The sequence below is a fragment of the Falco naumanni genome, chromosome 13, assembly GCF_017639655.2.
Source record: "Falco naumanni isolate bFalNau1 chromosome 13, bFalNau1.pat, whole genome shotgun sequence".
Classification (NCBI taxonomy): Eukaryota; Metazoa; Chordata; class Aves; order Falconiformes; family Falconidae; genus Falco; species Falco naumanni.
In genome coordinates this window covers 17867961-17895212 of record NC_054066.1, presented here as the reverse complement: position 1 = coordinate 17895212, position 27252 = coordinate 17867961, and the positions used below count along the sequence as shown (strand labels likewise).

At 48.2% G+C, this 27252-nt stretch overlaps 1 protein-coding gene across 4 annotated transcripts in view; it reads left to right on the top strand.

The window, feature by feature from the left end:
- LOC121096563 (LIM domain containing preferred translocation partner in lipoma) overlaps positions 1 to 27252 on the top strand; it is a 356409-nt gene that overhangs the window by 9682 nt on the left and 319475 nt on the right. For 3 of the 4 annotated variants that reach the window (XM_040612605.1, XM_040612602.1, XM_040612603.1), the window contains exon 2: positions 16225 to 16330. The gene's annotated coding sequence lies outside the window, so the exon portion shown is untranslated. Of the gene's footprint in view, positions 1 to 16224; positions 16331 to 20271; positions 20378 to 27252 lie in introns of those variants that run through there. The other variant, XM_040612604.1, reaches the window with a different exon arrangement.

The window sequence follows — 27252 nt, the reverse complement described above, 5'->3', positions numbered from 1 at the left end:
AAAGAGTTAGCCTTGTACGGTGCAGGAGATCATGCTGTGAGTGAAGCAGACAAGTTGCAAGCCTCTAACAGTGGCATTAAGTGATGAACTATGGGGCAGAAGCGTATTTTGGAAGTTAGGAATAATGCCTTGGACCTACACGTTGCTGCGGGGATGAGCGCAGCGTTCTTGGCACGTAACGCCTCCCTGAGTGTCTGTCTCTGCATAGAAGATTTGGGAATGATGCCAGAGCAGCAGGTGAATGTAAAACAATATAAATGAGTGTGTCTTTCCAGGGCTCTCCACCCACCCAGGTACTCAAAGTGTCTGGGTGGAAGAATGGCAGCTTACGGAGTGCCTGTGTTCCTCCTTCCATGCTTTGGCACGGTGTGTTTTGTTCTGCTGTGTGGGAGAGCTGTGAACTCGGGGTGTGCGGAGGCTGGGGAAGTCGGTGGAGAAGTTTTTAAGGGCTGTGTCGTAGAGTGGGTGGAGAAGGAGCTACGAGAGCAGAGCTCGTCTTAGTACACACAAGGATCCCTGTAGAGTGGTTTGCTTTCTAAGTTATTCTGCGTGAAGCAGCTCCCATCCCCTCATTCCACACGTGACCTATGGGCAGTGTTTTGTGGTGGCTGTTTCACAGGTGGGCATCGGGTCTGCCTGAGGATGCGGGGCAGATGGGTTGGTGTCACCTCACCTTTGCACCACCTGGTATATTGCTTTGCTCTGAGGTACCCTGGGGTGAAAAAGAGAGGATTTGTGCTCTGGTGTATTGCAATGATTGTCTGTGCTGGTAGTGCCCCACCTTGCCTAGGGTCAGGTCACTCACTGGGTTGTCATACTTGTACCCACACCACGCTCACTCCCTGGGTGCCGTAGCCCGAGCCTCCAGTCTGTATGCATCTGCATGCCTGAGGTGGTGTTTTGGGTCTTGGGTGATGCTGTCATGTGCAAGAATTCCTAGTGAAAGTGGTCTGCTCCACCTTTGTCATGGTAAGGGCGGCTGTCTGCCTGGGTCAGCGGCTCCCCATCCCTTGAAGGTGAAATGCAGTGAGACACAAGTGACCTTATGGGCTTTTGCAACAGCTCTTGGTAAATTTCTCATGTCTCGGATGATTTGATTCGTACCTGATTAAGGGTGTGCCTGGTTTCATGGATGGAGCTGGATGTACAAAGGTAGCTGTGTATTATCAGAAAGGCCCACATTGGATCATCTGGTTTAGTTCCAGCTGTCTTGGTCAATGTACCTGCTAGGATGGCAATATTTTCTGTTTGTTTTAGTTGTGCACATTCTACCTAACATGTGATGGAAGTGATTCCAGATGTTCTTGATCTCCACAGCAAGGCAAGGCCTATCCATCTAATGAGAGATATGAGTAATTCTGGGTATGGTATTGGTATGTGCCTGGGCTGCTGTTCATCCTTGTCTTTGTTTTTGCTTCCATATCCCATGGACAGCATTGGTTGTCCATCGCTCTACATTTGACCTGTAGCATCTTGGGCTGAGCCTGCCACTTGTTGTGCTGCTCAAAGGAGAGCAGTGAGAAGTCCTGTGAACGTGAGGAGAGAGCCCAGGCAGCACGCGTGGAGCAGTGCCTGCGTCCCAGGAGCTGCTGGCCTGGGGGATGAAGATAAAGCGGAGAATGGTGAGAGAAGAGCAGAGCGATTGACCTGGGGACACGAGGGAAGATGAAAAAGATGTAAAGAGTGTGTGTTAGCAGAATGTGACTAAGACGGAGACCTGAGAAGTATTGAAATGTGTCTGTGGAGGAAAGGGGAGCAGTAGCTTCTGGCAGAGCAAAGCTGTATGTCTAGGACTTGCAACTTGATGCAAATCAGTTCTGAGTCATGGGAACGTATGGCTCCTGTGGCCCTGCCATTGCGAACCGTTGCCACCTATAATCCTTTTAACAAATGTGCTTGATTCCATCTGAAACCTACTTGGGTCTTCCCTGTCCTTTCTAGGGGAGCTGGTCTCCCTCACGGCTGTTTATCACTGTGTTTTCTGAGCTGTACGTGCTTGCTGTCTTATTCCTTAGCCGTTACTCACAGGAGGCCTGTGTGGGAGGGAGGGACACCCAAGAGAAATGTGAAACTTGATGCAAAGTCCACAAGGAATTTGGGTGGCAGAGCTGCTGCATCTTGGCATCTGGGAGTCTGCCGGAGATCTGTGGGCTGAGAGTCTGTGATCTGCAGCCCTGGTAGGGGCTCCAGGGAGTGGGATGGAGGCTTGAGGGGAGGTGGGTTTCTCCTGAAAAGGGCAACCCATATGGCACCTGGGGGCTCCCAGTACAGTAACACTAAGCCAGTTTGTTAACAAAATTAGATTGTGCAATTGGGTAGGGTGAAGTGGAGGAGGGGAGCGGTATGACTCACTTAAATTAGCAGTGACCAAAGTGGGCTGTAAGCTATAGGTTACACTTCGTGCCTCCATCCTAGCTTCACACAGTAAAATCTGGCAGGGGAGATACAGCCATATGTGCAAACAGAGTATGTGGGTTTGGGTCTCAGTCCAGCATTCACATCCATAAATAGGTCAGCCCCTTCCTTACGATAGCATTTGTGTGCACTTTACAAACATGAACTAACTAATCCCAACAGATGTTTGGCAGCCTCCTGAGCCCACAAGGAAGTTCAGTATCATTGCACTTCGCTAGAGAGATGCCCAGGATTCAAATAACACCTGCTGGAAGAGCCTGTCTAAGCTGGGGTGTGTTCGTGGCTGTGTGGGTTCAGCTTTGCAGAGCACCTGCTGCCGCTACGTTGGGCTGGTCTGACCACAGTGGCTTGCACTGCCTTCAGCTATGCAGGGGTCAGGCTATGTTTCCCTTGAAATCAAAGACACAACTTCCTTTAGTTTTTCAGGGGGAATGGGATTTCGCTCTGTTTGCACACTCACACTTAAATCCAGTTGAAAGGAGGGAGCTGTGGATTTTGCTTGCTGCCTGTCTTTGTGTGCATGCTGACATACCTACCTCCTTGTCGGTCGTGTGTGAAGGCATGATGCTCCTGGCTGCCCTGAATCCTTTGCTTGCCTCCATCTCTTTCCCCAAATGTGAACATTTAGTTGCAAGTTCCGTGACGTCTCTGAGGTCAAGCAAGTTACATTTATGTGTGTTGCTAAAGCTGCGGTTTGTTCTGCAGTTGTCCCTAGACTCTACAGTTTGCGATTCATGTCCTGGCTCTTCCTGCTCCATCCCACCATGAAGTGCAGCCCCAGCCAGCTGTCAGAGATAATACACTGAGGACCAGGGAGCTCCAACTGCAGTAACTTTGGCTATATGGAGTATTCAGAGATCTCAGATAATGCATGTCTAGCAGCCTTTTTCATCAGGAGAAGTGTTGCATGGGCCAGAAGCTCTCCCTGATGCCTTGCTTTCCTCTTAAAAAAAAAAAAAAAGTGTGTGTGTGTGTGTGTGCTATTTGGCTAACTTCACAAAGAGAAAATGAAGCTGTGGCACATCACATAGGAGTGAAGAATAAGGAAGGCTGCTGTAGGTCACTGTAGCTTCCAAGGTCTATAGTCATTCTCTTAATGGAATTCATCTGCACAAGGGGGTACAAAACAGGAATTGATCATCTTCAGGTGGCTCATTAGTGCCCCAGCAGCTGGTCTACAAAGAGCAACTGGGAACAAAATCAAGGTCCTGCTGCATCTAGGTGTTTTTGGTGTGTGGGGTGTTTTGGTTTTTTTTTGTTTTTGTGTTTTGGTTTTTTTTCTCCTTTTTCCCCTGAGTGCTTTGAAAGATGATTGGGATGCTTTAGACTCTCGGCTTTCTGGCTCAAGAAGGGCCAGGGATTGTACTTGTTTCTCCTGGCCTCTTATTTTGTGCTCTGCCTTGATGGCTGTCCTGATTTTTCAGGCAGAGTTATAATTACGAGGCTGCTGAGTGGAGGGGGAGGCAGCAAGGGGATAGTTCTGGGTTACTAATAAATCAAGGACTTTTCTTAGGTGTTTCTACACTCGGATCTTTATCTGTCTCCGTTAAATATGGATGACAGCTCTGGATACCAGGGAGTGCTTCTGCCTTCTCGGTTAAAGCTTGCTGAAGACTCCTCAGGGCACAGACCCTGCCAGCTTTTGCCATTCAGCATCTCTAGCAGAAGCCTTGGGTGTCTTCGGCGACTACGGAGGCTGTGGACCTCCCCTCCTCTCCCTCATCGCTCTGAACCTGCTGCAGTTGCTCTACGTGTGCCAAGTGCGTGCATCTGACTCTGCCCGTGCTGCCGGCGGCTGCTGCCTGGCCTTTTTGTCTGCATTAGTTTAATTGAGTGAGGAGCTTGCAGGAGAAGCTATTCATTGCCCTGGTAACTGTGCTTGACAATCAGAAGTTATTCTGGGGGTGAAGGACTGGTACAGATTTGTTTTCCTTGGCTGCAGATCCATAGCCCCTAATAGTTTCTTGCTCATAGGAACCAAGGTTGACTTGGTTTGCCACTGATTAAAAGCCAAAAGGATATGCAGTCCTCTCCAAAATAATTACCATCTTTGGTGAATGGAAGAACACTCTGCTTGCTTCCCATTTGTTTCCAAACCCCTCTGTTTTGCCATGTTAGACTTGTGCTGGCCATGATGCATGGGAGGGCCCTGGCAGGGCCAGCAGCTCCATCCTGGTGCATGGGGAGTTTGTGCTTGAATCCTTCCTCTGTTTTTGGACCAAAGGGTGAATATAGGAAAAACATGGAGTTACGAAAAACTATGTGAAACCTAATAGCTGCACTTGGGGGAGGAGCATGTGTTTTTTCGGTGGGAAGCCGCTAAAGGTGGCAGAGGCGAGTGTGTGCACCCCACGTGCAGCAGCACGTTTTTATCTCAACTGTTTATGGGCTAAAAAAATAACAAAAAAAGATTTTGACTGTGTCGGTGCTCACTGCCAGGAACCCTGAATGTAGCAGCTGGAGTTCCTAGATAGTTCGGTTTCTATCAGTAATTGGTTTCAGATACGCATTAACTTCGATGCATGTGTTGTTCTGGGCCTGGTGACATAGTGGAAGGTGTCCTCTCTCCTCCATATTGCTCGACCTCTGTGTTTGTCACGTTTCTGTCACTGTTGGAGATGGGTCTGCAGCAGGAGGAGGACAGAGGGTCTCCTCCTTTTGGCTGGTCCGAAGTGTCCACGCAAGTGTTTGTGCTCCTTCAGTGCAAATTGGAGGGGCTGCCCGATGTCACCACTGTGTTGAGAGCTGGAAGATGTCCAGTCCAAGGTGGTCAGGTTCTCTGGCAGGAGAGGCTGGAGCTCCGTGGATGCCCTTTACTCTGTGTGTGCAAAGGCAGAGGCACATCTCCAGTCTGCTGCCTGTCCCCATCGTGACCTGGCGGTGGGGGTTTGGCCTCTGGGCACCAGCTGATGTAGGAGGAATAGCCATCTGGGCATCGGTCACGGGCTGAACATACCTCCTCTCAAAGCAGTGGTACAGGGGTGGGCAGGAGCCTCCCAGGACCAGGTTCAGAGGCAGGATCAGCTCCATCCATAACGCTCCTTACGGGGATGTGCCTAACTTGCTGGTGGTGGCAGCTGTGCCTGCTCGCTGGCAATCCCCTCCTTTGCTTTGCTACCCAGGCTGCGAAAGCAGCTCGTGTTTGCTTTGCACAGGGAGTGTTCCCAGAGTTGCTGTGCTCAACTGTGGGGCTTGCAAGGAGCAGTAAAGGGGCTGTATTTTCTTAATCTGCCTGTTTCACGAGGCAGTATCTGGCTGTGCCCTTAGTAATGTTGTGGGTTTTTTAAAATTATTTTAATGCATATAGAGCCCCCTGTTTTAATTGACTGAGGAAAAAGAACTTGAAGAGGGTATGAACCCGTGACCTTGAGATAAATGGTTTTTTATTGAGTCCCGGAGCCCCTAAGCTGCCCCCTCTTCTGAGAGTAGAGTGGTTTAATCAAAGGTCAGAGGTTTTGTCGTCTTTGAGAGCCTCAGAAAAAGAGGGTGAGACAAGCGAGCTCTCTGCGGTCCTCCGTGACTGCAGTCATTCTTGGCCTGTCAAGTTCCCATTGAGCTCGCTGTGCTTGTCCTGTGTTTCTGGATGATGGCTCTCTTGACCTTCTCTGGTCTCTCTGAATGCTGATAAAGGCCTGGTGATCAAGTCGGCTGTGTTTCTGGGGGTTGTAACTAGATATACAGTGGCTACAGGCAAATGGCTTGTGCAAGGCTGCTGTGAGCCTCTGTGTGCAACGTGCAGATTTATAGGCTTGATAGGACATAAGTCTTTGCTTGCCAGGTCTTCCCACACCACCTCCTGCGCGTGTCTCCTGTTTCAAGGCTGAAGGCCAAGTGTGGTATCTCACGCACCGCTGCGTGCTCGGTCTTGCAAGTGCTGACCTGTGCATGGCCACTGCTGTCTGACATGTTGCGGTTGCTCACAGAGGTCCCCCCTCATTTTGTTCTCTGTGTTTTCTTCTTGGGTGGTGGCCGGGTATGTGGCTGTACCTCTTGTGACGGGTTCAGTATTAGCCCGTCTTTCTCTCTCCTCCTCTCCTTTCTGTCTTCCTGACTGCAGTCACTAATGCTCCTTGAGCCTGGCTGATGACTGGCATCGAGCTGGTCTTGCTTGCTTGCATGTTGGATGCTGGCTTCCTTGATGCCGTGCCAAGTCAGTCTTTGAAAATATCAGCTGGCAAGTCCTGGAGAGATCTTTGTCTCCAAAAGCTTCTGCAGTTCCTTTCTGTTTATCCCCATCACAGAGTAAAAAAAAAATAAAAACACTTGGCTTGGTAACATAAATGCTGGTTTCAGGGCTGATGACAAAATTCCTGCTGACAAGCTTAGTATGGTATGGTAGGAGTAGGGGAGGACAGGTATGATGGTGGTGTTACGCTGTTAGGTATTCCTGTTAATCACACCAGCGAGATGGAAGAAGGATGAAGAGATCTTTCTTGGTCCCAAGTATTTTTGTACCTTTGGTGTGATGTTGCACTTGCACACTGTAGCTAACGTTTCAAACAAATAGGTATGTACTCTTCCAAAATACAGTGCTCAGGTGCAGCAGGTTGGAGAACATCACGTGACAAACTCTTGGAAGAACACAGGGAATTAGCAGCCAGGAAAACTTTGTGCTGAGAAACTGTCACGTACATGGGAAGAAGCGTGATCCCTCCGTGTGAGTACTGGTGAGATCCAGGTAGGGGTGCCGAGAGATGTGCAATTGTGAACTTTGCCGTCCTGCAAACCAAAGGCCTCTTTCTTCCACTGAAAAAGAGGAATGCAGTCAACATGAACCAAATCATACAGGTCTAGAGCTGCAGTTGTCGTTGTTGGCAATATAGGCAAATAGTAAAGGAAATGCAGTGCAAGTCCAGCATATATACTCCTCCAGGTCAAGATGAAATGGCACGGAGGGGCTAAAGCCTTATTATCCTTAATGTTTAAGGAGAGGAAAGACATGAAAATACTTGCACTGACTGTGCTGAAAGAAGTTTTGTGATAAATCAGTCCCCTTTCACAGGCAATTAATTAAACTCCTTTAGGGGGAGAATAATCCACAGAATTCCCATGGAAGTCTGTGTGCTGGTTCCTCCTGCACAAGGTGGTGGAGGGATGGCTGAGCTCTGCCACCTTCCCTTTGCTTGAACCAAAGCCCTAGCTGGGAGGGCAGGAGCCTGTGTAGGGCTGGGTGCTGCATGCTCTTGTCCTCGATGTCCCCACCACTGTCACCTCTGGGGGAGAAAGCCCTTCCCTGACATGCAGGGGAGGTGCTTGAAGCTGCATGTCGCCCTACAGGCGGGTTACTGGGTCATTGTGCTGAGATGGATGGGCATTTGACAGCCTTTTTTTTTTTTTTTTTTTTTTTTTTTTTTGCTGTGGGGCTGCATGTGCATGGTCCTGCCGAGCCAGAGGATTAGGATCACCGTTCCTTCCCGTTGTCGTGTTGCTGTGTACGCTGGAGACCCTCGCCATCCCCTTTTTTCTGGTTATTAGTGTCAGGCTGAGGCTTGCACCCCCCAGGGGTGGTGGTGATGATGTTCAGGTGTCCTTTGGGGGGAAGAGGGGCAGCAGATTTTCAGTGAAGGTCCAGTGGCTCCATATGAAGGTGACAGCATACCTGTGTTATCCCTCAGCGAAACAGGGGGTGGCACAGAGCATCCTCGCCATCATCCCTCCCCATCCCAGCCTGGGAGCAGGGGCTCTGTGGTGGCAGACAATTTTCCTTGTCACAGGAAGGAAAAGCATAAAGCATGGACTGAAACACTGCCTCTGGCAATTTTAAAAATTTTTTTGTATTTATTCCTTTGATAAGCGTCAAATACAATGAGGAGCCTGGCTTCCAGCTGAAGTCAGGGTAGCTTAGGAACCAAAACAGCTTTTTAATTTATTTTCTGTATGTCTCTGTACCTATCTATGATGAAAGTAATGCTACTTTCTTGTTCAGACGGTGGACACATCCACAGGCATACGTGGTCCTCCTGGTTTTGAAATGTAATAAGAGCAGTTATTAGGGCTTGCCAAAATTGCTCCAGAATGTTTTATCTATATTTGGTATAAATGGCTCTTTTCTCAAAATGGAGTTTTCTGTGGGAAGTGTCAGCTTGCAATTTAGTTCTTGCTTTGTAAAGGAAAAAAAGTTCAGGTTTTTTTAATTCTTCTGCTTGTGATGGTAACAACATTTGTTGAAAACAAATGTTTTCATGAAAAGCAATCAGTGGCGAGGCTGCTCTACTCTCTGCTGGCTGGCTGCCGTGCTTCCACGTTAACCTGGGTGCCTCTGCCCCATCGGGGCTTTTTTCTTTTTTTTTTTTTTTTGTGTATTTTTTAAATTTTTGTTAAAGAATACATTTCTCATCCTCTTGATCCATCTGTTTGAAAAAGAAGCAGCTACATTGAGAAACATTTCTATTTTGTAATACAGGTGTTGGAGGCCTTTTGTTGCTCATCCCACCTGAAAGTATTTGTTCCAAGGCTGAAACTCGGGCAGTTTACTAGTAAGGTATAAAAATTAAAGAAGATAGCTAATGTTTGGTCATCCTTGGAGATGGCAGAGAAGGAAGGGACAGACATTTCTAAATCAGAGAGGTGTACTGGTCTTCGTTGATTGTGCTTTTTCTAAATGTTACAATGGATTATGCTTTCAAAAATACTGAGCCAGACCAAGTGGGCACAGAAATGGGGAATCCAGCTGGCTGCCAGGTATTTGTTGCTCTTTTCAAATGATCTGGGTAAAACAGAAGCCTTGAACACAACGACTGTCTGGTCATGTAGGCTCTTGAGTTTTAAAAGTCTCGTTTGCAGATGGTTTTAAGAGCAGCAATAAGAGAGCCTGCCATGGTGCTAAGGGTTTCATTGTGGTGGCACCCAAGTAAGCCTGGGAAAAGGTGACCTTTGCCTTCAAGTTTTGGCCACTTAAAACCAAAATATTTGAAGGAACATCATACTTTTATGATAAAACTTTATAATAAAACCCTTAGACTTGAACAAATGTGCACAAAAATGCCATCTCTGCCCCCGGAGATGTCAAGCTAAAGGTGGGCTGCAGAAGACCCTGGGCTGGGAGTAGGGGGAGCCAAGCACCTTTGTGACCCTGTGCCTTGGGGCACGACATTTCTCTGCTCCCTTGTGCTCTTGATCACTGTTCGTCTGTTTTTCTTGACTGAGCATCTTAAGATGGGAGAGGCGTGTTAGGGCAGCATTCTGCAGGCGCTGCCTGGTGAGGATGGCCGTTCCTCAGTGGGGAAAAAATGACATTTATTTTTTTTTTTTTGGTTTTGGATTGCAAAACGTTATTCTTTGTTTGAAACCCAGGCTCAGTGGTGCTCTGATACTGCATGAGAACTTGAAAGCAAAATCAATTACCCTTCTTTGATCAAGAAGCTGGGGTGCATTCAAGTGAGAAAGTGAAACTGCCCCCCTCTTGCTTAAGGTCTCTCCAACCATGCTTAGTGAAATGCAGACAGCAAACGGTGGGGGCAAAAGAAAAAAAAATATTGGTGAGGCTATTTTGAAAATCTTCCACTTTCAGTAGACCAAGGGAGTGTGAACAGCGTGAGGCTGGTAGTCTGTGCTTGAAAACACTGGGTCCAATCCTGGTGTCGGTTACAGACATGTAAATCACAGGCAGCGCTGCTGGCAGCGATGGGGAGCTGCTGAAAGGTTGCTTCAGCGTGGGACCCACAGGCTTTCTGGCATGGATGTGCTGATTCCTCTCATTCCTTAACCGCCCTTCTTTTCTCGCCATCCTTGTGTGTTTGAAATAACAGGGGTGCGACATGGCTGGTTGTGCTGATGGGTTGGTCCCCAACCATCGCCCGGTGGCTCCGGCTGAGAGCCAGTGGCGTGGCTCCTTGCTGCCAGGATGCTGTAGGTAGGGCTGTCTTGCAGCTTCCTCAGCCACTGCTTAAATCTAAGCTGTCCCAAATTATTTTTTTCAGTTGTTACAATACAGCAGTCTCCATCTGGGAAAGCTGGATGCCATCCCTTCAGTGCTGCTGCAGCAGTCTCTCCTCTTTCTTCCCCTGCTCTTCCCCTCTCGTTTTAGTGTTGTTTTATGAATCCCTGGACAAACCTGAAGATCAAGCATGACAGCAAAGATAAAAATGAGTCCCTTGGCCCCGAAGCCAGGTTTGCCACTGCTGCAGGACCCCAGGGCTCCTGCAGGGCAGCACTTCAACTCCAGGCTCTGTGCCCTGCAGCGTGCAGGGGCTGCTGGCGAGTTTCCTTTTTTACGGATGCTAATTTTCCTCTTCGGAGCTGACAGTCCGTGTTGTGGCCAGCATCAGCCTTCCTTTAGTGCGAGAGCCGGACCAGGAGTTCAGAAGCGATAAGTCCTACTATGGCTAATTTTGACACGTGGGGTTGGGCAGATTTGGAAGCAGCTCCGTGCCGGGTACCATGTAGGAGGGCTGTGTGCATCCTTGCAGGTTCGCAGAAACTTGCCATTCGCACAGTTGCTGCTTTACACCAGCACAGGATCTGGCCTCCCAAAAGGCAACGGCCAGGCGTGTTAGCTGTTGCTATTTGTATCGATGACTCTCTGAGCAGGTGCTGCTGCTGGCAGCGGAGTGGAGGAAACGTGTCTCCAGCTTTTATCTTGCGTGATCTTTTTATTAGATAACTTCAGCAGCGTACTTTGGAATCGAGCAGTTTAATTTTAATAAATGAAACCGGAGACGCACGGAAGCAAACACAGAAAGCTGTTAGTTGGGGCGGGATCCTGCGGGCTGCGGTGTCCTGGGATAGCAAGATCAGTCCGTGTCTCCAGGTGGCTGTGTTCAAGTGTAAAGTTATCCATCCATCATACCAGCTGAATTTTAAGTCTAAGTGGACCCTGAATGGAGGTTTGCATGTAAGCAGTCTGACTTTTTGGGTGTGTGAGGACATGGAGACCTCAGAGGGCTCCCTTAGTGCTGGCAGTGGCCGGAACAGCTGAGGAATAGGGTTCTGGCAGTGGAGGAGAGAATGTGAGATTTCTGAGTTTGGGGACTTTGGCCAGCAAATAACAAATATATTGGCACAGCATGGGAAAGACATAAAAAATACATGTCAGAACAGGGCAGGCTTTTAAGTGTTTTTCATTTAAAATGAAAAGGTCAGATTGAATGAGGTTGTCATCTGGGGACCTGTATGTGCACCTGCCAGTCATATGGGGGAGACCCGTGTCAGTTCGTGCTGATGGCTGACTTGCTGGGAGCTTGGCTGCGCTTAAAAATTGGTGACTAGAACGGTTAAAATGACAATTTTCCTTGTGTCAGTCAGGCTGAGCCATCTGCTCCACAAACGAAAGGGAACGAAGGATCCCAGCGTGCAGCTGCTTTATCCCAGTTTAACTGGTGTTCACGCCTGGGCTGCTACAAATATAGCTATACTGGTTTAAAAAAAAAAAAAAAAGAAATGGACCAGAAAACCCCCATTAAGCTCTGAATATTGGTAACACTTTCAAGTGTAAAGGAAACTTAAAAGCGAATACAACTTTCAAGTAGTCAGAAAAACAGACTGTTTGGTCAGGCTGTTATGTGAGAAGTATAATTAGCACTTGAAATTATTTTCATGACTAAGATTTTCTTTTAAAGAAATTGGGGAGTTTGGTTACTTCAAAATGACCACTGTAAAGTTATGCTAGGGATGCCTGTTCTTCTGAAAGTGCTGACTGCAATTCTTTGAAACTTGGAATTCTTGCAGATGTTTTAAACTGTTCATTTCTGAAAAATCTGAACAATGCAAGAAAACTCAAACCATAACAGGATTGACATTTAAATTCAGGCATTGAAAACTGCTGCTTTTAGGTTTAAATCTGCAAACAGGAAACCTTGCTTTCCATATTCCACTTGTGTGTGAAATTTATAATTTTTTTTCAGAAATATTGATTCTTACTGTTGATAATATAGTATCAGTACTAGCAGCCAGTGAGTGAACAGACTGTTTCAGACATCATGTCTAAGCATTTTAGAGTTTGTAGATCTCAGCCTCTCACTTTATTTTTCTTTCGGCTTGGGATGGCTTTTTAAACTTCTAATCACTTTCTCAGGTTTTTATGAGCTATACCTTAAGTTTAACTAGTTGGAAGAAACAAATGAAGTAAACAGTCTTTTGTGAAAGATGTGTTCTTTTGGTAAATTCTGGTTCAGACACACATTACTTGGACTGTGATAGCTGATTCCTGCTGTTTGGGCGTTTGCTTTAAATTACTTTTAAATGATAAATTGCTTATTGAAATGGTGCATTAAAATAAGTAGTCTGTATTGTGCTAGGCTTAAAAATGAAGATGCAGATGTGCACGCGTACGTGTATACAGACTCTGACAAGTCTTGGCCACTGTAGCTGGTGATCTGGAGGCATGAGAGTTACACCAGATGGGAGCCTGACAGTGTAAAACTATGTTACCAAAGAGGCTTTCCTGCTGTTATCTCTTGCAGGACTGTGATAGAAATCTGGGATTTGTTGTTGCAGGATGAGAATCAGAATTAGCTGTGCACAGACCACTGAGCATCTGTTGCAGTGGCTCTGAACTGGGAGGACCTGTTTCATTGACCTAAAAGCCTGCCTGTTGCTATTATTTCTGTCGTAAAACCACCTGGATATTCCTCCTCAGGGTTGTTGGGGGATGTATGAAACCCAGAGGTAGCTCTGTAGGGACAGTCTTTGTATGTATTTCTCTGGGGACTTCAGTGGGGAAAAGGCTTGTGCTGGAATTGGTGGCAGTGATTTGGGTAGGTCTGTTCTGTTGCGCTCGTTTGTCCTTTCCCTACCTGAGCCAAAGCAGGAGTGAGTGTGGCTGCAAGGGGTTGACCTTTCTGGGGGACTCGTCTCTCAAGATCTTTCTCTCTTGCCTGCTTCCCCAGCAGAGCCAGCATGGTTAAGGCTTTGCTGAGCCATGTGTAGTCCTGTCCGGTACGAGGCTCTCAGGGATGCTCCTGGCTGAGGCATGGGCACAGGCAACTGGGAGGGACTTTGCGGAGAGGAGCTCTGCTGGTCTTGGGGTTTGGGGGCCTCGAATCTTGAAAAATACTCCCCAATGAGAAATGCTTGTTGTGATCTTGCCTGGAAAGGGGTCTGATTTGGTGGTGGCATCACAATCACGGCTTTGTGGCTTGTGATGCAGCAGATGTGTGCAGCTCTTCTGGTACTTTGAGTCTGTCCTCCGTGTTTGCCTTCGGGATGTTTCTGCGTTCAAAGACCCAGACTAACTTTTTCAGCCTTCTGCCAAAGAAATGGGGTCACAAATGGAGTCGTTTGACAGACTGGCTCAGGTGGATATAGCTGTGGTGAGTCAGGCTGTCCCTGTCCTGCCCGGCTGTGGATGTATGGGCAGGAGGGAGTGTGCGCCTGGGCATCAGTGGGTTGCTGTCCCTCTGGGGCCGTGTTGGAGGTGGTGGTCTCACAGCAGGCTTCAGCTGGGTGCTTCAAGGAGGGTATGCGGGGTCCTACTCACCTTGCTGCAGGAGCCCCACTCACAAGGTGATGGGGACAGCTGGCTTGGAAAGTAAAGCCAGGAAGATGTGGTTCAACTAGTCAAGTCTGATGAGCCCTGTAACTGATCTTGTAAACATTTCTTGAGTTGAATCTGGTGAAAGACAAGCCCGAGCCAAGATCTTTTAAACACAGGTTGGGTCCCAAGAAACATTGTCTTACCTGGAGCTTCCAGAGGTGCTGTTGTGAGTTGAATTGAAACGATGTTGGAACTAGAGGGGAATGTTGTTGTCTTCTGCATTTGCAGATAAGACTGAAGGGCATTTTGCCAGGAGCCTGTGGGAAGGACCTAAATAGTATATAACTCTAAATCATTTTAAAGTGAAGAGTAAACATGCACAACCATAATATTTGCTTGTACTTGTCTCCTCTGTGATGGATGGAGAGAAATTGCTCTTTGGCTGAGTTCACCAGCAATAAAACCCTGCAGTTACTCATCTTCATCCCAAGCCTGCATTGAGTGGGAGAGGCCATTGTAATCTCCAGTTGAATTTGTCCTCATCACACCTGAGGGGGAGTGTTGAGGGTCCTGGGGACTTTTATATCTGCCCAGACTTGTGGGGAATCAGGGCTGGGTGCCACAACAGGGACCATGGGACTGAGCTGGGAAGGTGCCACCTGGGTCAGGGTGGACCTCGGTGTATTCTTGTGGTGTTGGCGCAATGGAGATCTGCCACTGTTTGGGAGAGGTGAGAGCCCTGTTGCTCTCCTGGCTGCTGTAGCATCAGGTATGGCATGGGGGACAAGGGGTGCTGGCACGGGCAGGAAGCCACCTCACCGTGTGACAGGGTGGAGGGACCTGGACTGTGAGCCACCAGCGCTCTTTTGCATTTTGCTGCATGTTGGTTGTAGATCTGTGGGCTCACATGCAGCCTCGTGAGCAGTGCAGGTACAACAAATGCAAGCCTGAACTGACCATTGCCGTTGTTACAGCAGCAAATGGAAATAACTTTCTCTGCTGAATGGTGATAACAAGGCAAGCCTGTGCTTGTCATGAGCAGAGATAGGGCCATCAGAGCGACCAGGATGTGGCTGGGATGGCGTGCTGGCCGTGGGCTGGTGGGGGCAGGAAGGAGTGTGCAATGCAGATGATGCTTATCTCTGTGGGATGCACCCTGCCATGTGTCCTGGCATGCCACATGCCAGGCAGTGGTCGTGTGGCCTGGCTGTCCCCTCTGCTGTAGCTTCATAGAATCGTTTGGGTTGGAAAAGACCTTTAAGGTCATCAGGTCCAGCAGTTAATCCAGGACTGCCAAGTTCACTACTAAACCATGCCTCTAAGCTCCACATTGATGCATTTTTTAAACACCTCCAGGGATGGTGATTCCACCACATTCCCGGGCAGCCTGTTCCGATGATTGACCACCCTTTCAGTGAAGACATTTTTCCTAATATCCAATCCAAGCCTCCCCTGGTGCAACTCAAGGCTGTTTCCTTTTGTCCTGTTGCTTGTTACCTGGTAGAAGACAATGACCCCCACCTGCCTACAACCTCCCTTCAGGTGGCTGTAGAGAGCAATAAGGTCCCCCCTTGAGCTTCCTCTTCTCCAGGCTAAACAGCCTCAGTTCCCTCAGCTGCTGCTCATAAGACCCATGCTCTGGGCCCTTAACCAGCTTCATTACCCTTTGGACATGCTCCGGCACCTCTGCCATCCCTCTTGAAGTGAGGGGCCCAAAACTGAACACAAGATTTGAGGTGCAGCCTCACCAGTGCTGAGTACAGGGGGGATGATCATCTTCTGCAGAAGGGAAAAACAACACAGAGTTGGTCACTTCAAGAAAGGGTCTCGTCTGCTTTGCAGCTATAGGGAAGGGTGAGGCAGTACCTGATGGGTATTGGGCAGAGCTCCTCAGAGAAAAGGCTGCGCCGAGGTGAAGGGCTGGTGAACTGGATGGTGGTGTAGCTCCCTTTGCGGTAGTGGTAAACCCCATGAGCTTCAAACTGAATTAAATGATGACTCCCAGCTCCCTCGCTGTGCCTGAGGTTACAGAGGGGAGTGATGGGTTCACCCTGTTCCCTTACTTTATGCCTCGCTTTACATATCCTTTTACCTCCCCCTTCTCAAGGGTCACTAAGGCCAGTAAAGGAGCTGTGGCTTGGGGAGGTGCAAGCTGTTGGCCAAGCTGTGGCAGCTGACTCCTGGTGCTAGTCATTGACCTAGTTCCAAGGTGGTGTTGCTTGCTTTTAGGGGGTGCCAAAAAAGGCCCTGGAGTATGGAGGCTTCTGCTTAGGAAAGCTGGAGAGGAAAATGCTGCGTTTCCCAGAAGCTGTGTGGGTTAAACTGCAAGTTTTGGAGACAAGCTGCCAGGAGGCCCATCCAGTATGCGTCACACCGGTCTCTCTTTCTCTTTGCAGGGCTGGGAAAGATACCCAAAGTCGTGACTCTGGTGGAGCCCTGCTTGTCTCCAAAAGCCCTGCTCTGATTTCATCCCACCAGCAAGGCTGTGCAGCGTGAGAACCGGTATGTAAACATGTTTCACAGACATGAGGGGCAACTTCTCAGAAGGATCTGTGGCTTTTCTGACAGCGGCACCTTGTTTGTGGTTCTTTGCGAAAAAATAATGTCTTCTCCTAACAGAGCGTGGAGGTGGGTGGTGGGATCACTTGAAAATAGGAGACAAACTGGTGGTTCCCTGATGGTGATTGCACCCAGAGGCTTTCATGGAGAAGGGTGCAGCAGTGAGAAGTTGCAAATGTTCAGAAGTTGTCCCAGACTATGGCGCTGAGGCTTTAGATGTGCTCTGTTGAGCAATGTGTTGTGTGGTAGCATGCACAGATAGGTGATGTGGGGGGTGACAAATGCGCGCACGACAAATGCACATACATACATATATATGCACACATGCTGTACAAATCTAGGCACATGGAAACAAAGATGTGCAATGCATATATAGTATATACTATACGGTGGCGTATTGGAGCTTGGGGGTGTATATACCAAATGTCTGTATATACTATATATGGTGATAAAAGAATGCATATGCATTCATGTTCTCTTTTTTCTTTTTCTGTCTTTTCTGTCTTTCTGCGGAGCTGTTGCAAAACTACCAGATTCAACCTCCTGGGGAGCCTTTCTGGCCAAGGTTTTACAAGCCAGCACCTGCTTTGCCTGCCTGACTTCTTTCTATATTTATTCCTCTGCACCCAGTTTTTGCCTGTGCCTGCAAAGTGGAGCTGTCACAAACATTTGCGCTAACTTTTGGCTGCACAGGACTTCAGCTTGCGAGTCCCAAGTCTGCTTTTGTGCATGCTGGGGGTGGAGGCATATGTGTGTGTAGCTGTGCATGTGTGTGTATGATTATCCCGTCCTTGCTGTCTGCATTATGTGGTCTGTGTTCCTGTGACGCTGCAGCAGTCCCTGTGTTCTGTATGCCATGCAAGTCGTGCTCTCTGCCCCTCCAAGACATTTTTATGAATCAAATATTCTCGGTTGTCCTGCTTATGTAATGTAATTTAAATGAAATTAGCCACGCCTGACCCAGTGGCTGATTGATAATTATCTGTACTGCTGCACAGGAGATAGTTGGATTTTATTCCCAGGCCCTCAAGCTTTTACTTTCCAGGGTTAGGACTGTGGCAAGGAGAGGGACTTGTGATGCCGTGTAGCAAGGAGCTCCTAGTTAGGCTGTGGTTGGACATGGATGTGTCCATCCCTCTGGTTTCTCTCCTCTGTCTTGTTTGGAGTGGAAGGTGCTCTGAAGCAGAGGCACTGAATGCCAGCTCATGCTTAGGTACCACTGTTTAAAGCGAGCACAGTTGCAGGGGAGAGGGTATAATGTTATTTCAGCTGGGAAACTGAGGGGAGATCCTAATGCTGTCCTGGGGGAGTGTGAAGCTGGGGGAATAGCCTCGTCGGTGGGTCTCCCATCAGTAAATGCTGTTTGGAGGAAACACGTGCTCATTCCCAGCCCGATGGGTACATCTAGCGCTTATTGAAAAGCGGGGCTGGGCTGCCTGCCAGGAGCTGGGAAATGGCTTGTCCTTGTGTGCTCAGGCCCCTGAGCTCCCGACCCCTCTAACAGCTATATTCGTTTCTGGCAAGGGAGTGCCTCTAAAGTCACGAAGACATTAGTCCCAGGTTTCAGCCCCGAGAGCCATAAAACGTACCCTGCCTGACCCCTGTGCAAAGGCAGAGGCAGCGCGTTCCCCTGGGTTTCGTTTCCCTGTCCCCGCACACAGCAGCCTGCATTCCTCTCCCCTTTGGTAAGCCCTTTGCCTCTCGAGCTGACCCAGCTAATCTTTCCCCTGCTGGCAGGGCAGATGAGGTTAGTGGCATTTAGCTGCTAAGGAGAACCTCCGTCTGTTCGTGCTGCAGGAACCCAGAGCAGTAAGGGCTGGTGCACGCCTGGGATGGGATTTTGGCTGCTCCACGTGTTCCCCCTCCATACTTCTGTTCCCTTCCTTGACTTACATTATTCTCTGCTTCATCCACTGTTTGTCCTTGCAAAAAGCAGTACCTTGGAAGTTGTTTTCTGCAAGGGGCTTGAAAACTGAGTCAGAGTTTGTAAAACCTGCACCTACCTGACCCTTCTTACCTTGCTTTTGGAGCATCTTCTACCATGATGACTACAATGCTCAGGATATCTCCCATTTCTGACAATGGAGAATGCTCCTGGTGGACTGGCTGCCAGCTGGGACCCATGGCTCTAGGAGAGATTTTAGTGGGTTTCTAGAAAAATAATTGACCAACTGCCTATTGAGAGCGAGTCCCAGCCTGTGTTGCGTTGACGGTGTCCGGGTGAGCCACTTAGTGCCACTTCAACTGTTGGCTCTTTAAAGCTGCCTTTCTAACTACCAGTGTAATGGACATGTGCTGATGCTGCCTGGCAAGGTTTATTTTTTGCAGTGATAGTGATGGATCACTAAGACAGAAAGCTTTCGTTTCTTCTAAAGCAAAGGTTTACATGTTTTCTCTCACCTGTGATACTGCTAAACTCTTGCAGCCATGGGCCCCTGACCTCTGCCTGGGTACTGGAGGCAATTGTACAGCCTCTGTCACTGCAGGATTTCAGCTCCTCCCTGAAGCCTGTGCTTCAGTACCAGTGAAAGCCAGATGTACTATAATGTCACTTTTTTACAGTTTGTTTTGGCCATACATGGGCAGAGTCAGCTCTGGAATTCCTTCCCTATAAATTCAATAGCATCATGTGGGTGGTGCTGGGGAATCACTCTGGTCTGGTTGGATTGCCTCAGCAGCCCGTTTCCCTTGAAAACGTCCTGATTTGCACATTCCTGAGAGGTTGCCTGTTCCTGGAGCCTATGGCTGTGGCTACCAGAAGGCTGTCCTCCCATGGTGGCAGGCAGAGTCACCTCCCTGCTGTCCCGCAGGTCAGCTGTTGCCGCCCAGGAGTGATGCCCGTGGGAGCAGTGGCATGGCTGTATTGCTCTCCTGTGCAGGCAGGCTCTGCAGGGCAGTTGGGGCCTCTTAAGCATAACCCTTCTGCTTGCTAAATTTTATGTATGGGCTTGAGCATTGGCCCTCAAGCCCCTCTCCCAGGGGTGGGGAGGCTGGCCACTCTGTTCCCACCTGCCACAGGGTGCTGCATTGTGTGTTGTCCCAACAGGGATCAAGGGGTGCTGTCACCCTGGGGCTTATTGTTCATGTGGGGAGATCTTGCCTTGTCCAAGCAAAATGTTCCCTTCTGCAGAACTGTGGGCGTTTTGGGGGAGTTGTTTTGGGTTTTTTTGGTGTGTGTTTTCATTTCCTCTGTTGTGTTTTTTGTAAAGCAAAATCAAACGTGCTTTTTTGCAAAGCACCAGCTAGATGAGCCAGGTCAGGGGACATTTCCCTGCTGCAGGTGAGCCGCTGGTGTGGGACCCGGCAGCAGGACCTCTCTAGTGGGACTGATGACTGAGCCTTGCCTTTTCTGGTGCCGAGACGGCGTCCCTATAAACACAGCCTGAATTTGCCTATTTGCCTTCAAAGAGCACTCCAAAAAGTAGTTCTAGGAGGTTTTCTGCTGATGAGTCAAGGGATGAGAGGGAAGCTGTAGGGGGTGAGGGGCAATGGCTCCTGGAGCTGCCCCCATTGCTTCTCCCCTTGCATCCCTGGGAGGGGACAGAGATGCAGTGTCACCCATTGGACTCTCCAAAGTGCAGGTCAAGATGGTGGCACATGGCCCGGTGTTGAGGCTCTGTGTAGGTCAGCAACAGCGAGGTGCTCAGCTCAGGCTCCAGAGGGGCAAGTCATCCCTGTGCCAAAGTCAGGGAGAGAAGGGTGATTTTTTTTTTTTTTTTTGACATCCTTTGGAGTTTTGATCTCCATATTTGGAAATGTTTACCCATTGCTCTGATCTATTGCAAGGGAGGGGAGGTGACTCAGGGTCTGGTGGAAGCAGGATTTGAATTCCTGTAGTAAGGTTTTTTTTAAACCCCCCCCCCCTCCCCCTTTCTTGTTTTGGAAGCTTGTTGTGGTCAGTTTTAAGTTTGCTCTTGCTCCTGGACCTTGTTCCAAATTTGATCTGCTGGAGAGGGAAGTGTGTTAGTGAAGGAGCTTGCCTGGATGCTGGTAAGTGTATCATTGCTGCTTTAGCAAGCAACTTGGGATTTTTTTGTTTTGTTTAGTCAGATGGATTGCATCAAACTGTGTGCATTGCTGGTGGAGGCAGGCATGTGGATCGCCAGTCCACAGCAAGGGACCCAATGAAACCTTCTGTAGCAGGGAAGGTTGGCTTAGTGGATTTGTCACAAAGGCAAAGTGTTTCTTCAGGCCTAGGTATATAAAGATAATTTAAGCCAGCTCCTATTTAGTAACGCTTTTCCTTTAGTTTTGCTGGTAGATGCAGCAAGGCAGCAGAGCACTGTGGAGTTAAATGAGTATCTATTCATGTGGTCAGCAAGTAAAATATAGCTTAAGTATGATTTCTGTCTCTTAACACACACTTCTGCTTAAAAAGTCTGCATAACATATGGATATATTTCTCTAAAATGTTAATGTTTAGCTCTGTTTTGTTAGGAACCTGAACAAGTTTAGTTGCTATAACTGGATGAAGGGTTCAGTGTCTGGTTTTTCCTGTTATTCTTTATTTTTCCTTAGTGTGAAGTTTTTAATCTGTCTGATATTGCAGCTGTCTGCTGCTCTTTCCCCACCCCCCCCATCCCTTTCCTTTCTCTTTCCTGAAAGGAAGCTGCAGTTCATCCAGGCAGTCAGGGGCGTGGGGGGAACCTGGAAGATGCTCTGCTTCCTGTTTTATTCATGACAGCTAAAACCCTGCTGGGGAATCTGGAGTGGAGATCCACCGTCTCGCATTCCTCTTGTCATTTGGAGCATGTAACACGTATAGAGTGCTTTTAACGGGGCTCTGAGGGTTGCATAGCAGCCAGTCCCGTGCCTTGGACAGAAAGCACTGTACTTTGTCCTCTTACTTGGGAAGGGACGTTGTTGAAAAACCCTTTATAGTTCCTACTGTTGGTTAGTGATGCTTGCATCTTCTTGGCTAACTGGTATTTTTAGGCTGATTCAAACCTGTTACGCTTGCCCTGGTTTAACTTTAAGACCTTTGTTAGAAAGTCAAATCTATTGGTGATTTTCTTTTGTCCTTTTAAGTATGGGTTAATACTCAGTGTGAGGTTTGGTTTTCCAGACACGGATTTGCAGCAGGTCCTTCAGGTCTGAAATTGGCTTAATTGTTCTGGGCAGGGAAGGATACTTGGCTTGGTTTGCACAAGGATGGGATGTGAGCTGAGAAGCGCTCAGCTCCAAAAGGTGACGAAGGGACTGCTGGGACCTATTCCTGCAGGTGGGACGTGTTGGGAATTTGTAGACTTCAGCTGCATTTTTTAATCCTTGTTGTTTCAACAAGCTACTTGCATTACTGCAGCTTTTGGAGTCAGGGCCCCACTGAGCTGGGCTTGGTACCAGTGCAAAGGCAAGAACTGCTGTCCTAAATGGTGTACAGCCTGAACGGACAGTGCTGGTGACGGGTTGAAAAACAGGGCGCTGGGAAGATGTACAGAGCTGTTTCAACACCTGAAACCTCAGTCCAGCGACTTACCAAGGGGCCACTCATCCTCATTTGTGCGCGGTGGTGCTGAGCTGTGGCAGGCAGCGAGCCGGCTGTCGGTGTTGCTCCTTGTGTGCTGTGCTTTGCCTTTGTGTGTGCACATGTGGCCCTGTGTGACAGGCAGTGCCTCTTCCCTGCACAGCGCTTGCCCTGCTCGGTTGTGCCCTCGATCAGTCCCTGCTTCTGGTGGCACATGGATGTGGCGCATTCAGGCTTTGGCAGCTGCTTGTGGCCGAACTTGCTGTTTCGGGGACAGCGCAGTGGGACTGGAAATGATGATGTTCTGTTCCCCTCACAGTTTCCCCCCTTTCCTGCTCGCCAGGACAGGCTGCTTGTTGGAAGACAAGGACGAGCAGTGCTTGGGTGCTGTAACCCAGGGCTCCGGGCAGTGCTAGTCTGGCACGCCTGGGGAAGCACCTTGGGGCCATTAATCTTCATGTGCCGATCCTTCTCTGTGCACCATCTCATCGCTGCGAGGATGTGACTTGAGAGCTGGATGGACTGTGAAGGATAAGCTCCCCATGTGCCACTTCTGCACCCCCTGACGGATGCCTGGCAGGGCTGGGCGAGCTCTGGAGGATGCCCACAGGCTGTCAGGGCTCTCCATCTGGTATTTCTCCAGGACCTGGGCAGATCTAGTGATCACTGATGCTAACCAGGATCCACAGTGGATTTTCTTGTGCTCCAGCAACAGAGCCATTAAGGGCTGGCCTGTAAATTAATACAGCTGTCTAAAGGCTTTTCATCCTGCAGCCTGGCACCCAGTAAACACTCAAGGCTGAGAAGTCTTCCATGGCCCTGGACCTTGAGCGTGCTCAGAGAGCTCCATGCCTGCCTGCCTTTAGCTTCTCTCAATCACTTCTAGTGATGTATTAAACACAGAGGATTTGCTTTAGCTTCCATGTGAGGAGGGTTGGTTCGCAGCCTATCCTTCATCCCAGCTGCTGTGCTGATCGATCCAGGGCTGGCACCACATAGGATGTGGGAAGATGGTGACACTGTCACTGTGTGACTCGGGTGCTGTGAGGGGATTTAGTGTGCATTAAGAGTTGGGTGTACATGCCCTGCAGCAGGTAAGAGAAGCCGCCCTGATAGCATGGGGCTAACGTGTGGTGCGGAAGGGATGAAGCCAAGACAAAGTTACTAGCAGAGATGGCTCTACACATCTGATACTTTGCATTTCTGTAGACAAAAGTGTCAGGGCCCTTGAAATGTGCCTGCAGGCTGAGGAAAGCTGCATTATCCTGGTGTGCAGGTGTGGAAACCGAGGTACTGTGTGGCAAATTTGGGAAAAGTGCCAATTTCCAGATTCAACGTGATGGTTCATGCTCAGCTCCCACAAACAGGCGGGCACTTTGCAGCCTTATGCCGAGTGGTACTGTTAAACTCATCTCTTATTCTAATAAAGTCATGCTTTTCTTAGCACAAAATATTTCTGCATTGGTTGCTTAAAGGTAAACAGAGTCATACTGAGTAGTTTATAAAGCTGATACATGTTGCTAGTGTGTGACGTGATCCCAACACATATCGTAGCTTCAGAAATTGCCAGATGGCACCTGAACCTAATCGTACTGCTGCTCTTTGCTAGGATCTGAGCAGAGTACAGGCTTTTAAGGAATGTCTGTTGTTATTAGCTTTATAATACACATTCTCCTGTACCAGCTGTTGCAAGCAGCAGGAGGTCTCACCCGCAGCCTAATTCTTCAGTCAACTGTAGGGGGGGAATTTGCTCCTGTGAGCTAGGTATTTGCATTTGGGATGAGATCTCCCAAATGAGAAAAACTTGTTTGCCTCCAATGAGCATGTCAGTTCAAGGACTAGCGTGCCTGGGAGGCGGAAACAAGTTGCTTTGTTGCTTTACCACCATCTTCTAATAGTTAGCTGTCCTTATTGCTTGACATGGAGCGGAGTGACTACATTTTAAAGAAATGTCAGGTTGCAAAAGCCTGGCTGCCTGCAGTGGGGAGGAAAGGAGTTCTTGTGCTGTGCTGTCTCACACCCCTACTGCGAAAATATCACAGGGACAAGCTCCAGTGAAGCTGCCCATTTTTGGCAGCCACTTCCCTCCTACATCCTTGTTCTTCAGGTAAATCCCTCTTCAACTCTGTTAGTTGTGCCCCTTTCCTCCCTGAAAAGTCATTATCATCCCTTGAAATTAAGGAAAAGACAGGAGGAGGGAATAAATGGATGTTAAGAAGTAGAAAACAATCAATTAAATAGTACATAGCATGTAATTTTCCTTGGAAACTTACCATGAAATTGAGGAGCACTTTAACAACTAGTAATTTAAATTGCATTTGAACACTGCTAATGGGTTGTTTGCATGGGAATTTTGGCCATTTCGCAGCAGGTTGTTGTATTTAGTACCCCTTCATTCAGTTTTTAAAAAAATAAATCGAAAAAATCTCATTGTGAGGAAGATGCTGTAGTCAACTGGTCCAACTGTTGCTAGTGAAAGGTGGTACCATGGAAATTTTGCAAGTCCCTGTTACATTCAGAGCCACTTACATGCTTAACGTCAGCTCTTCCAGTGTTAAATTCATGGGAATTTAGTGCTTTTTATCTAAAAAGTATGTTATTGCTAAAAGGTAGGAAAGCAACGTTATCCCTGTCACACTCACAAACGTGATGGAGGCAGGGTGGCTGAAGAGGCTCCTCAGGCTCATGGGGTTGGGATTTGCAGCCATGGGACCGACCTGGGAACGCAGCCCGTGTCTCTGTCTTTATTGCCTCAAATGAATCATAACAGTGCTTTGGGAGCTGATCCCGGCTTGCTGCATCCAAAGAGGAACAACAGAGAGGTGCTGATCAGCGGTAGCTGCAGGGTGTTTTTACTTAGCTTATTAATCTTGTTTTTGCAGTGTTTAATGCTTTCCTCCACCACTATTTTACTTGTAAAATGCCAAGGATTTTCAGCGAAAGGCAATATCAGCCTAATCATGTGCTATTTTGCCACCGATTGCGCTAGGAACAGACTCTATAGGAAGGCAAACGCAAGTTACTTGTCGCCTGTTGATGAATGAACATCCCATTTTCAGAGCAGGGTTTTTGCAAATCCGTGGGCTTAGCATATGGAAGGGGGTTCCAGTACCAAAACAAATCTGGCCTCCTGTTTCTGGATGTGTAGGTTGTTTCTTAGAAGATGGAACCTTTAAAATCTGTCCCTGCAAACATGGCTGTTAAATCCTGCTATTTCTAGAGACGCGAGGCAGCTGTCTGCACTAAGATAAGCTGTAAAAAGGCAGTATTTTCCCAAAATGGCTTTTTTAGCTATACCTGCCAGACAGCTTGGGCAGCAGGAGTTCACCAGGAGTGTCACCACTGCTGCCCTTTTATGCACAGGGTGCTGAGCAATGTAAAAACTTCTGGGCAAGTCTCCAGGGGCAGCGTTAAGCACCAGCTCTTCAGTCTTTATCTTGTGAAATGCTGCTACTCAGAAAAGTGCATTCAGTGCGAAGGAAGGGGTGCTTGTTGGTTTGATTGTTCTTATGTGAACAATTGTCCTGTTGTTTTCGACGAGATTGCTTTATCCTAGAATTTTCTTCTTAATTTTCGCCACGTCTTTCTTGTTGCTGACTCAGTGACCATATCTAATCACAAGAGTGGTTTGAATGCCCCCCGCCCAGTTATTTACTTGAAGGCATTCCTGTTCGCTGTGTAGTCTGAGGATAGCTGGTGAGTTCGGATGAAATCAATAACAAAAGCTGTAATTTTTCCGAAGGGTCTGGATGAGGTTTCTCATAGCGTAATGGTGTTATCGCTTATACTTCCTGACGCACATGCTACCTGCAGTGCTTTGTTAGTTATCAGCTAATTCTCCACCGAGGCAAGAAAGCTACATCAGATAATCTCATAGAGGTTGTTAACAGAGAAGGACGTGGCTTTTGAGCATGCTCCCAGTAAAGAATTTCAGAAAGCTGGGAGGGCACTGGAGATGGGTGTTCTGAAGTGATGGAGGCGATGGCTGTGTGTAGTGGGAGGCAGGGAGTGAAGTCCATGTGGTGGGGTAGTGCAGGGTGGCATGGAGCAGCAACCTGGGGCATTAGGAACCCCAGACAACTCCAGTTCTCCTGAGATAAGGAACCAGCTGATAGTGTCAACTCTGTGAACTAACAAGTACTCTTGTTCTTTGTTGTTGAATGAGCATTTTATCACATTGATTTCTGAGAAGTGCTACTCCTGCTCTACAAAGCTCCCATCACCCACAGGCGTTGTTGCCAAACAGCCAGCCAGTCTGATGCATTGGCTCAGCCCTGACATGGACAAGGGGTTTTTGCTTTCACTGTAAATTTTTTTTCTTCCTTTAGAGCATGGACTACCTCTTAGTCACCTCTTGTGTGTTGTGGGTGATTTTTTTCTTCCTAACTTTTTTTCCTTACCCCACCTTTCCATTTCAACAGCCCACTTGCCTCTTTTCCAATCTCCTTCCAAAGGCAGACACACACACACACAGAGCTGGTGGAAGGCCATGTAGGTTTGATAGATACTCGCCAGCAAACAACCGTGTGTGTCTGCTTGTCCAGAAATCCACTGAAAACTGAATAAAAATGAGGCTTGTGGAGTTTGAAGCAATCCCAGTGAGTGATTTCTGGCCATGTTCTCCCCTCACGGCGCTCCGAGAAGCTCCTGTACATCGTGGGGTTTGAGCTTCTGGGTGAGCAGGGCTGGCAAAGGCCCTTTGTTTCCCTGCCTCCCTTTCTCAACTGTTTTTTGAAGAATGCTGATAAATTTAAGTGATAACCTTGTAACTGAGAGATAAGGAAGAAAAAGTCATATGGGTAGATTAGTTTGCAGCGGAGGGAAGGCAAACACCAAGGGAGCTGGGTGGAGGGAGCCCACCCACGCTGAGCTACCCTGAAATGCCGAGACTGCTTATTTATCATTTACCCGCCCTGTAAAGGTATAGCGTGCCTTGCAAGTGGGGAAGATGACAATCCTTGTCCTAAAGAGCCTGCAGTCCAAGGCAGACAGATACGCTCTTTGAGGGCTGGCGAAGGGCCGGCATGGGTGATTGCTGGAGAGTGAAATCCAGATAAAGTGGATTCCTAGAAGAAAAAGACTTCTGAGGTGGGAGTTGCAGGTGATGAGAAGAGTGCTTAAGGTGCCCCAAGAGTTGGATAGTCAGAGGAGGGTAAATGGGTATGGAAGGAGGTGAGAAGACCTGAAAGGAAAGAAGGTTGAAGGGGAGGATAGAAAACTAGAAAAGAAGTAGGAGGAAAAGAAGAGCAGTGAGTTAGCTGTGGGAGGGGATACTGTGGGATGCTGTAGATGAGAGTCGAGATGACCTTAATGTCTCTTTGTCGTGTGTTAAAAGCTATGCTGTAACTCAGCTACTGCAATTAGTCATCTCCCAGTGTATGAAGTACCAGTTTCTTCACTG